General features: G+C 44.0%; 1 long non-coding RNA gene across 2 annotated transcripts in view; it reads left to right on the forward strand.

Moving 5' to 3' along the window:
* LOC147459570 (uncharacterized) overlaps window positions 1-8,862 on the forward strand; it is a 66,577-nt gene extending 57,715 nt beyond the window's left edge. The window contains exon 3 of one of the 2 annotated variants that reach the window (XR_015187730.1): window positions 8,610-8,862. This is a non-coding gene — a long non-coding RNA (uncharacterized LOC147459570). Of the gene's footprint in view, window positions 1-1,345; window positions 1,608-8,609 lie in introns of those variants that run through there. The other variant, XR_015187729.1, reaches the window with a different exon arrangement.
* The last annotated feature ends 2,236 nt before the right edge of the window (window positions 8,863-11,098 follow it).

Here is an 11,098-nt window from a genome sequence, read left to right on the forward strand (position 1 = left end):
GCAGTAGCCGAACCACTCTTCCCTAGGACATGGGAATCTTCTTACCACTTCTTCTTTAGGATTGTCGAAGTGGATTGGTAGCACTCGCATGCGTCGTGAAAATCGGTAGGCAACCTTTCATCGCTTAGCTTCGGATGACTTCCTCTTTGGCAAGCTGGGTACAACTCGGATTTTTGAGCTTGAAGCACTTGCTTGGCCAGATGCTTCTCCCTTTGGGGTTATGTGTTTCTGGACTGGCTTATATTTTCCTTTTGAGAAGCCCCCTTAGGCCATCTTGGAGTAAAGCTTATAACTTTGACTGCAGTTTCTTTAGGGAAAAGAGACCTCACCATTTTCTTTCCTTCTTTGATGTGAATGAATTCCTCACGATGAATGTCGATGTAGACAATTTCAGTCCCTTTGCTGCCTTCGTTGTTGTTGGCACTCATTGACAGTGTGTCTTAGTTGACAACAGTGATGGCACTTCACTGACCTCCCACCTAATGCTCTCAATTTGTGGTTAGAACGAGTACCACGAGATGGAGAATTTACCTCTTCAATACTGACGACACTGTAGCCTGGAAGTAGTACTTCAATGAAGGCAGCTAGTGCCTCCTTAGTCTCCTCTTCTTCCATCCTCCAGTTAGAAAATTCCTTCAGCCATTCGTCCATGATTGATGATGTGCGTCACTTTCAACATTGTAAATTGAAGGGTCTTAGAAGCCCTCCTCAGTGGGGGCACCAAATGATGGGAGCAAAGCAAACCCTGAACCCCGACGGCCTCTAAAACGCCGGGGGCCGAATGGCACGCCTTGAGCCTGTCATGATAAAGAAAACAGAGGCACCACCTAGCTTTGAGTGGCTAGGACGCAGACCACGATGATGTGAACACCGCAAACTCACACACACACACACAAATTAACAAATGAATGAAAACCCTCGGGGATGTGAGGGAGAATTATTTCTGCAGTATTTACAATGACCTTCCTTTCAGTGAGGCGGCACAGCGTGGCGATAGAGAGGTAGGGAGAAAGCATGGTGAAAACTACTTGGTGCGTTCTCTAAGACGAATCAATGATTGTGAAGCTTGCTACCAAGAGCATGTATATGTGTGTGCATCGACCATTGGAGTCGAGAGGTGGACGTGGCTCCCTTCACATGGTGAAATTTCCAAGGCAAACCATCACACAAGCCCCCTCCCCGTGATACCAATAGTGCCAGCTCTTCCCACTACACTCTACCATGTGCTGACCTCTCATGTGTAATGGAATTGATATTTTGATGATATATTTGATATTTTGATGAAGCATTGCAATGTTGATTTGAATTGTGGAATATGATCACTTGTTGGGTGTTGTGTGAGCAGATCAGTGATTGGCACGTGTTGGACAATAAGGCAATAGCAGTTATTCGGAATAAAACTGCCACCATTGGATTTTCTGTGGCAAGCCTTAGTATTTATGGTTTAGTTATAAGTTGAGATGTAGACAACTATTAATTGTTACATTGAGCTCTTTATGAGCCATGACTATTTTATGCCCAAGTGTGAATTGGATGTAGCTCAATTTTGAGCATGAACTTCTCTATAAATTAAATACATCCAAGAGGGACATGCTCACTCTTGCACGGGGGAAGATTGCACCCAGTTCTTGTGTCTTCTTCTCTTCTCTCCTCCCTCCTCTCTCACCGTGCTCATGTAGCACTCCGCTCTAGGAGGTGCGCCTGCACGTGTTCTTTCGCTCTCTCCCACTCTCTATCTCTCTCTATTCGTATTGTGCTCGATTATGGATTTGTGCGAGTCTGATGGTACGTAGATTTATTCGTTTATGTCTTGCTACAGTGGTATCAGAGCGTAGATCATCGCTCCTGGTGTAGATCTCTATGCACAATTAACATGAAGATAAGTTTTCTCTTTTATGATTATCTCTAATTATATTTCACGACTCTTCTCTGCTTTGGGATAGGAAGAGGTCTTTTTTTTTCTGTTATTGAAAGCCTTCATGCAAGTATCGAGTAGTTCTTGTATAGAGGTTGAATAGAGCCTATGTGTACTATTTGATTAGTCGACATAGGCTATTGTTAGAGTAGAAGATATGGTACTTAGATAGGAGCAATATATATGTGTAAGAATCATATAATTTCAAATGTTGTCGAATAATCCCTAGAGATTTGTTAAATAAAAAAAAAAAAAAAAAGAATGAGTTAGAAGGAGTAGAAGACGGGAACAGAGAAGAAGAGCCGTTATCAATGAATTTTAGTGCTCTAGGAACCATCTCAGGAGTTGGAGAAGGCGAGTCATCCGAGCAATTTTTCTCATTAGTATCACGGGAAACATCCCCTAAGCAAAATTTTAATAATAATGGATTATTTATTTTCAAACAATAAAGGATGCAGGATATGCAGTAGCCACGGGTTCTGAGCATAAGCGCAAGGCTGTCAGTAGCAAAAGAGTGTTTTTTTTTTGTTGTCGCCTCCTCTCCCTCTCTGTCTCTCTGTTGCACCAGCCTCACAGGCTGCTGGGGGGTGCCACTCCACCTGCAGAGGACTCAGTAGGCCCTGCCGGCGGCCGTACACGACGTGGAAAACCAGCCTCCATTGGCCCTCTTCTGGACGTTCGGCCTTTTAGCCCGCAACCACCGCCCCGCTACTCCTGCGGGCGGCTGAGATCTTTCTTGGTTTACCTACTTCTCCCACCTCCCAGTTCGCTGCGCTCTCAACCTCACCTTTATCTGTGGCGGCCCTGCCTACCCAACACCCGGACGCCGCTGAACCAATCTCTCTCTCTTTCTCGCATGCCGACCACACCTTCACTGTCTCTCTCTCTTGCCCTCTCGTATTCAACAACCCCGCCCCACTTCTCACTGACTATAAGACTCCTCCTTTTGGATTTCCATGTAGCGATTCTGGACAAAAAAAAAAAAGAAGAGAGAGGAACACTTCCAATTGACTAACTCGATTGATCGTCTCTCTCCCTTCGATCTTGGCCGAGACCCACAGATGATGATGGCGTTCAAAACCGCACAATAAGGGCTCTGTATATATATATATATTTTGTGGGGTATCCTTTACTTTTACTCCCGACTATCTTTAGAAAAAAAAGAGGGATTACCACAGGAAAGCTTGGTAAGCCATCTCACAGAGAGCTTTTTCACCATCTCTAAGCAAGAATACACACACACCCATACACATCGTCATCATCTTTGACATGTCGATAGTACGGACTGCATCTCCCTACCCAAGCAGATACACTCAGGACATGTCGATCTCTTCTGCAAAATAAGCCGCAATGATAGCCATCACCGTTCTTCGACTAGACCAAGCTTGTCGAACCTATCAAACAGGGTGGTAATTCTCGTCGCTCTTCTCCAATCATATGCCTCCTCTGCTATGTCGCATTCACAACCAGTGACACATTGATTGTGCACCGCTACATCATCAGAAACCCACTCGTCTGCATCGCTTCTACGTCAAAAACCTCGCAACCGCTCTGCACCATCCTAAGCTTCGCACTACTTGGCATTGGGCTTATGAACTCTTTTACTCTATTCGACAACGTGGAATCAGGATAGTTGAATTTATTCGACACAAACCTTCTACCCCGGATAGGGATTTGTAGCAAATCAACATAATTACCAATTTCCCCAATAATCATGGAGACAAATGGCGCCAGTGCCACCTCCAATTGGACCAGTGATTCACCTCTCCCGGTACGGACCTTGGAGCAACAAGTATTCTTGCTGCAACAGGAATTAGACATTGCGAATCAACGCCTCACCGCAAATGATCATAAACGAGCACGCGAAGACGACAACAAAGATGAACGTATGATCAAAATTTTGAAGGCTGCGTTCGAGGCTCAACAATCTAGCAAAGAGGCAAAGATAAGTCAAAAATCTTTCACGTTTTTCAAGTTTGATGGTCGCAAAATTCGTAAAACAGTGCTGTCTTGGTTAACTCAATTCGACGATTATTTTGCTAGCGATTCTGTCACTAAAAAAGATGAAATTAAATGTGCTACTAATCACCTTTCTGGTCAAGCTTCACTTTGGTGGAGCATGCTTCGCAAAATGGCAGAATGACCATTAACTTGGGACAATTTTCAACAGTGGGTCAAAGATTCATTCCTACCCCCTCAGTTTGGTCTTGACGCTCATCGTGCTTGGGCCGAATTCTCCTGGATGCAAGAAGACACCATCTCTTGTTACACTGACCGCTTCTGGGAACGTCTTCTACTCCTCCGTATGGTAGAAGAAGTGCCTACAGAGTCTCTCCAATGCAAATATGAAGACGGTCTTCCCAATGGTATACAGTCAAAACTCAATTCTCTTAAACCGACGTCTCTTTATGAAGCTATATCCTTGGCCTACGATGCTGAGAAAGAAATCAACTCTATCGTCCATGAAGTGCGCAATAGCCGCAACCCCAACCGTCCCAATTTTCAACCTCGCAATCAATGGAGTAACAACAACCACAATCGCAATCGCAACGGTAATAATTTCAACAGGTATACTTCAAACCCTCGCACAAATAATTACATAAAAAACTGCCCACCCCCTTTTCCTCGTCGTCACTCACCAAAACAATCATCGCCCACAACACAATCCCACCACTCCACCCACACACACTGCACCTCAAATTTCAAACCCACATTATCACCCCAACCCCCCTGCACGACGCAATGGTGTTTGGTGCTTCAAATGCCACCAATACGGCCATGTTGAAGCCAACTGCACCAACAACCGTCCACCCGGTCCTCACCAACCCACAACTTGCCTACACAACATCAAAGATGAATCAAAACCCCTAGACGACACCATGGCTGATTGGACAGCCGCAACACCACCTCACGTATCAGGTATGCCAATTTCAATTCATGCTTTTCTCCATTAGAAAGGCAAAATTCAAAATTCAAGTGTGTCTATTTTACACGATGATGGTAGTTCACACGATTTTATTTCCGAAAAATTGGTACGAAAATTGAATTTAACCACCACACCATCTGCATACAAAGTTAAATGTGCTTTTCAAGGTACTAGGTACAATGGCACATGTGAAATTAAATCTCTCACAATTACCATTGGTGATCACACAAAACAGCGTGATTTTTTAACTGCACCATTGCAATCCACCGATATCATTTTGGGCATGCCTTTTCGACACCAACATATTCCACAAATTGACTATCGCACTTTTGCTGATGCATCACTTGCTATGTTTCCCTTGATATCACACACACAAGCACAATGTGCACTACGAAAGGATGACAAAGCATACATGATATTTGCTACTGAAGTGGAGCACACACAATCATCTCTCTCTCACACACATAATGATTTCCTCTCACAGTATAATGATTTCTTTGTGGATGATTACCCCCCTCACCTCCCACCCTCTCGTGGTGAATTAGATCATAAAACTGAAATTTTTCCAGGCTCACAACCTCCACACAGAGCACCATATAGACATAGTCCCTTGCACCAACAAGAAATCCAAAAACAAATCACCGAACTCCTAGATAAGGGCCTCATCCATCCTAGTGCATCCACTTTGGTGCACCAATTCTCCTAGTCCATGTGCATAGACTACCGTGCATTAAACAAAGTTACTGTCAAAAACCACTATCCCATCCCACGTATAGACAATCTCCTAGATCGCTTACGAGGAGCGAAACTGTTTAGCAAAATTGACTTGAAATCAGGATACCATGAGATCCGTATGCACCCTAATGATATTTTCAAAACTGCATTTCGTACCCAGTCTGGTCATTATGAGTTTATTGTCTTACCGTTTGTTCTCACAAATGCACTTGCCACATTTGCTAGCATGATGAACAAAATATTTCTTGATTATCAAGACTTTGTTATTGTGTTCTTTGATGACATTTTGATTTTTAGTCGTGATGAGCATGAACACAAAAATCACCTGCATATTGTCTTTGAGTTATTGCGTGACCACCAGTTGTTTGCAAATCTAGACAAAAGTACATTTTTTCAAACACACATTGACTATTTAGGCCACATAGTCTCAGAAAAAGGAATATCTGTTGACCCTCAAAAGATTGAAACTATTAAAACATGGCATACCCCCAAATCCGTGCATGACATAAAATCCTTTTTAGGTTTAGAAGGCTTTTATCAAAAATTTGTCAAAAACTTCTCACACATTGCGTCACCGATGACCACTTTACTTCGTCAAAAAGTACCATTCAATTGGGGTCCCACACAACAAAAATCATTTGACACTCTCAAATATCTCCTCACACATGCCCCCGTCCTACAATTACCCGACTTCACACAACCCTTCTTTGTAGTTGTTACAAACGCGAGTGTCTCAACCATAGGCGCATTCTTAATGCAAAATGATCACCCACTTGCCTTCGAAAGTCGAAAACTCAAACCATCTGAAACCAAATACAGCACATACGATAAAGAATTGCTAGCCGTAGTCCACGCTCTAGACATTTGGAAACATTATCTCATGGTCTCCGAAGTTCTAATCAAGAGTGACCAACAGGCCATTAAACATCTTCTGACTCAATCCACCATTTCTAACCATAAAATCCAATGGGCCGTTTTCATTCAAAATTTCTATCCTATGATACAATATTAACCAGGAAAAGCGAGTGTAGTAGCAAACGCATTAAGTAGAAAACCTGAAGTAAATGTACTCTCTGTTACTCGTTCATGTGTCTTCGATAAAATCAAGCATGTTTATTTGAATCACATTTCTGTGAGTGATGTGCAACCTTTTCGTTCTATGCCTAACACATATGCTCACGATCCACATTTTTTCACGTGCTTGGTTTGAAATAACTCACAATAATGGTCTTCCCTATGAACACTACACATTGCAAATGGTTATATTTATTTTCAGCAAAATCTACACATCACAACACCCTTCAAGGAACTATCAATGACTGAAATGCATGCACCACCATATATGGGTCATCGAGGAATTTAATCCACACTGGCTGCATGTCAAGATCATTTTTTTGGGCCTGGAATGAAGCACGATATCACAAAATTTGTTTCAGAATGTTTGATATGTCAAAGAGTTAAACGTCATCATGGTAAGTCTTATGGTCTTTTAATGCCTCTCCCTATCCCTGCTGGCCCTTGGGAACAAATCTCCATGGATTTTATCATAGGACTTCCCACCACATCCTCACACAATGATATGATATGGACCCTAATTGACCGTTTTAGCAAACAAGCATACTTTGTACCCTGCAAAAGGCATTGTTTGCACCACAGGCTGCAAACCTTTTCCTCAAAACCATCTTTCCCTACCATGGCTTCCCCAAAGTCATTCTCTCTGACCATGATGGACTCTTTTGCAATCATTTTTGGGTCGCCCTAGCCAAAAACTTAGGCTCTAAAATGGATTTCACATCTGCATTTCACCCTGAAAGTAATGGTCAAACGGAAGCCACAAACAGTACTATTATGGATCTTCTTCGATCTTATACCAATGAAAATACTGCAAACTAGGACCAACACCTCCCTATGCTTCAGTTTGCTTACAAGAACACACCCCACTCATCCAAAAACCGTGCACCTTTTGAAATTGTCTATGGGAAGAAACTCCCTATCCCTGTCTCCACTATTAGCATTGATGTCCCTGCGGCGGCTGACACTTTAGCAAGAGATCACACACACATTTTACAAGAAGCCACAGCTTGCATTAAATGAGCACAAGAACGATACACTGCACAAGCCAATAAGAAACGAAGACCTGCACCTTTTAAAGAAAACGACCTTGTTTGGCTTAGAATAGAAAAACGACGCTTAAAAAGTGTAGAAAAACATCCTAAAGTAAAATTGGCCCCTAGATTTTATGGCCCATTCAAAATTCTTCATAAAATAAATGACAATGCATTCCGCTTGGGCATTCCCTCACATTGGAATATACACAACTCCTTCCATATCAGTTTGTTGAGACCACACAAGGGACCTATTCCCGACACCCCTACCACAGCTGACCCCCCCTTCATTGAGGACGATGAAGAAATTATGACTCCCGAAATAATTTTAGATCATGACATGACCACTACCCGCAGAGGAAACCAATACAAAATATATTTGGTAAAATACAAAAACCATTCTTTGGAAGAGTGTCAATGGATTTCTGCACAATCGCTAAGTCCGCACTACCATCCCTTGATACTTGCATACCACACACCTAGAGACACAGATTCGCCGATTTAGGCAGTGCGTCTCTTCTAGTGTAGATTTGCCGATTTAGGCAACACGAATTCTAAAAGTGCAGATCCGCCGATTTAGGCAGCACTAGTGTAGATTCGTCGATTTAGGCAACATGAATTCAAAATGCAGTTCCGTCGATTTAGGTAGCATTAGTGCAGATCCGCCAATTTAGGCAGCACGACCATTGGTGTAGATCCGCCGATCTAGGCAACACCAAATTACTAGACCACTCTACCAGTGGCTGGCCACCACTGTCGCTAGTTTGGTTCTGGTAACAATTGAGGACAATTGTCTTTCAACCCCGGGGTATGTAATGGAATTGATATTTTAATGATATATTTGTGAAATATTTGATATTTTGATGAAGCATTGCAATGTTGATTTCAATTGTGGAATATGATCACTTGTTGGGTGTTGTGTGAGCAGATCAGTGATTGGCACGTGCTGGACAATTATGCGATAGCAGTTATTCGGAATAAAACTGCCACCATTGGATTTTCTGTGGAAAGCCTTAGTATTTATGGTTTAGTTATAAGTTGAGATGTAGACAGCTATTAATTGTTACATTGAGCTCTTTATGAGCCATGACTATTTTATGCCCAAGTGTGAATTGGATGTAACTCAATTTTGAGCATGAACTTCTCTATAAATTAAATACGTGCAAGAGGGACATGCTCACTCTTGCACGGGGGGAGATTGCACCTAGTGCTTGTGTCTTCTTCTCTTCTCTCCTCCCTCCTCTCTCACCGTGCTTGCGTAGCACTCCGCTCTAGGAGGTGCGCCTGCACGTATTCTTTCGTTCTCTCCCACTCTCTATCTCTCTTTGTTCGTATTGTGCTCGATTATGAATTTGTGCGAGTCTAATGGTACGTAGATTTATTTGTTTATGTCTTGCTATGCACTATTTTGAGTATTTTGCAGGGCTCTATGATGCTCTTGTCTGTATCATCATGAACTGCCCCCCCCCCCCCCCCCCCCTCTCCCCCCCCAATAGTGACCTCTCAGTGCCAATTTATAGGTGTTGGCTGCTTGGATTAGGGTTATCCCGATTTGATTAGGGTAAGCTAATCGAGGAGACAAAGCAAGCGGTGGGCTCGGTGTGGTTGACCCTTGCTTTGTCTTGAGAGTTATTTAAAATGAGAATCTCTAGGTGGGCCTTTGTAACCATCACCTAGAGAGAGGGAATTTATAAAGTGGGAATTTTACAAGACTTGGGTGAAAACTGAAGAAATGATGAACATAACCTACAAATTACCGAAAATGGCATCGTGGTTGCGTGATGCCGGCGAATGGTGTGTTGCCGGTGCATCGGTGTAGCACGTACGTCTTTTCAGGGTTGGTTGGGGCATGCCTTCGGTGCATTTCTTCTTTTTGTTGTTGTTGGCGCGTGCTTTGGGTGTTCTCCTTATTTTTGTCGATGTCAATGGCGTAGAATGCTTCTTTTTTTGTATTTTTTTTAAATGCGTGCATATACACGTGTCGTGTGTATATATGGGTGTGTGAGTGTATTTGTATATGTGTATGTGTATGGTTGTGTTGGTGCAACCAACGTGTGTCGACTCTAGAAGGTGGCATGTGCAGATGTGTAGTACAAGCAAACAGAAGCATGGCAAAGGACTGAAGCAGCTAGGAAGATTTGGGGATGGGAGGTAGCAGCGGAAGTGTATGCATGATGCGCCTTATAGGCCAGGGAAGGCTCCATAAGGGGCTAATTGGGGTAGCAGGTGTAGGAGATGCAAAGTGAAGCCTTTTGGTCTAGGAATGAAGAGCTTGAAGTGCTGAAGGAGCAGGTCCAGACGGTTCATCAAACCGAGCTACGGAGCCCAAGTTATTGAAGGTTGAAGTTTCAGTGGTTTGTAGATTTTTGCCGGACAGGGCAGCTGGGGACAGGTGATCCAAATGGAACTTGAGGTATAAATGTGTAGAGATCAATTCATGGAGCCTACCCGGATTTTCGCATTGTGGATCGGAGGCATGGTTTGCAAGATATGGTCAGTTGAAGTTTTTCCGAGGGTCGAGGCTGAGCCCACTTGGCCGCATTGGAAAATGTGCTATCATGCATTTTTTGAGACTCGACGAAATTCTAGAGCGGTGTGTGCATCATACGGAGTTAGCAGGAAGTGACTGCATGTCAAACGGAGTCCGCAGCGGAAAGATATGGCAGTCGGAAGTTTGGGTGTCTTTGTCCAAAGCAGGTTGCATATGATTTTTTCCCGTTTTGAAGGCCCTGGTTCGAGGATGCCGAGGAGTCAAAATGCAGAGACGAAGGGTGTGTTTGGATCCGGGAAAGTGGGGCTTCAGAAGGTTGTTGCGGCTCAGCAATAGGAGATAGGAGCAATGGAAGAGAGCTAGGGAGAGGCAGGCTGCAAAGGTTTTGGGTGAAAAAAATAATGGGGTTTGTTTTTTTTGAAGCCCTTGAGGCTCATGGCTTATGGAGCCGCCACGTGGCTGTGGTATAAACCCACATGCGCAGTCAGGGACCCGAAGGCCGCACTATATAATAAAGGGCGTGGCCCTCCCATAAGCATCCAAGAGGAGTGAGGGGAGCTCCCCTCCCCAAGTCTATGACGGATGAGGCCGGGCGTTGTCCTGGCGCTGCATGGCGAGTTTGGTGGTGGTTTTGGCGGCGCAAGCCGGCGGTCCAAGGTGATGGCGCGCCCACGGGCGGCCGCATGGCGGTGCGATTGTTGAGTTCGTTGATGATGTGGCAGGCACCCAAGAGGTTGTGCCCATGCCCGTAAGCGACAAAGTTTTTTGAGGGGAAGGCCCCCCCTCCAATAGGGACATCGCTATTGCCTTGGTAGGGGAGGGGTCCCGCTGCTGAGAGGTATTGACAAGAACATTTGAACGGCAAGCAAGCAAATCAAGGGAAGCCCTAGGAGAAAGTTCGGCTGTCCAAAGGGAAAGGGACCAAA

Source organism: Adiantum capillus-veneris, chromosome 4, assembly GCF_014529385.1.
Source record: "Adiantum capillus-veneris isolate H3 chromosome 4, ASM1452938v2, whole genome shotgun sequence".
NCBI lineage: Eukaryota > Viridiplantae > Streptophyta > Polypodiopsida > Polypodiales > Pteridaceae > Adiantum > Adiantum capillus-veneris.